The sequence below is a fragment of the Odocoileus virginianus genome, chromosome 30 (genome assembly GCF_023699985.2).
Source record: "Odocoileus virginianus isolate 20LAN1187 ecotype Illinois chromosome 30, Ovbor_1.2, whole genome shotgun sequence".
NCBI classification, from domain to species: Eukaryota; Metazoa; Chordata; class Mammalia; order Artiodactyla; family Cervidae; genus Odocoileus; species Odocoileus virginianus.
Genome location: NC_069703.1, coordinates 39,270,439 through 39,271,324, shown reverse-complemented (window position 1 = coordinate 39,271,324; position 886 = coordinate 39,270,439). Strand labels below are relative to the sequence as shown.

At 51.2% G+C, this 886-nt stretch overlaps 1 non-coding gene across 1 annotated transcript; it reads right to left on the bottom strand.

Moving 5' to 3' along the window:
- Positions 1-225: 225 nt before the first annotated feature.
- Positions 226-298, bottom strand: TRNAE-UUC (transfer RNA glutamic acid (anticodon UUC)). Its single transcript has one exon. It is a non-coding gene; the product is annotated as a tRNA-Glu (tRNA).
- Positions 299-886: the final 588 nt, after the last annotated feature.

Below are 886 nucleotides of genomic sequence, written 5' to 3'. Positions count from 1 at the left end.
AGGACCCTCCCAGGACTACATCCTTGGCAGAAGAGGAGATTAGGAAAAAGAAAAAATCTCTCGTCTGGCACAGGGAAAAACAAGGAAATGTGTATGTCTTGGCCTGAGTTAGAATGGAGAGTGGGTATTTCCCTGGGAATTGCTAATCCAAGCTCAGGTTTGATTTTTGGTCTTTTGTTTGTATGTTTGTTTTTTGGACACACCTTGTGGCTTGTGGGATATTCGTTCCCTGGCTAGGGATTGAACCCAGGCCCTTGGCAGTGAAAGTGACAAGTCCTAACTACTGGACCACCAGGAAACTCCGCAGGGTCAGGTTTGTAGCTTGACTTTCCACTCCTCACACGATCTTGGAAGCACAAGCTGGATGAAGGATGAACATAAAATGTGTCCTGGGCCCCTGAGGATATTCCAGAAAGACATAGCATGCCAGGACTATACAGCCTGGGCGTGGTGCTAGACTGTTCCCTGGAAGGTGAAGAGGTCTCTAGAGGGACTTCCAAGGAGCAGAAGGCTGGCTCAAGCCTTCTACCAGGGCACCTCCTAGCTTGGGGTTCTCTCACGGGGCACTGCCCTTGGGAATCGGTCTGAAGGCTGCAGGGGTCTGTGCTCAGAAATCTCCCCAGGTTGAGATGGTGAGCCGGCCTCAACCCCGGGGCTCAAGAGCTCCCCGTGAAGAGCCCTGGACTCTAGTTCTGGAGGGAACACAAGGATGCGAAAACAGGCCCCTGCTGCGTCTCATTGAAAGACACATCAAATCAGGAATTTTAAGTTGCCCACGGAATATGCAATCAAACCAAATACATGCCTCCACGACGCTATGATATAACCCAGTGACGGGGCTTAGTCGGTGACAGTGTCTCAGAAGAGACGTGTCTAGCCAGGGCCC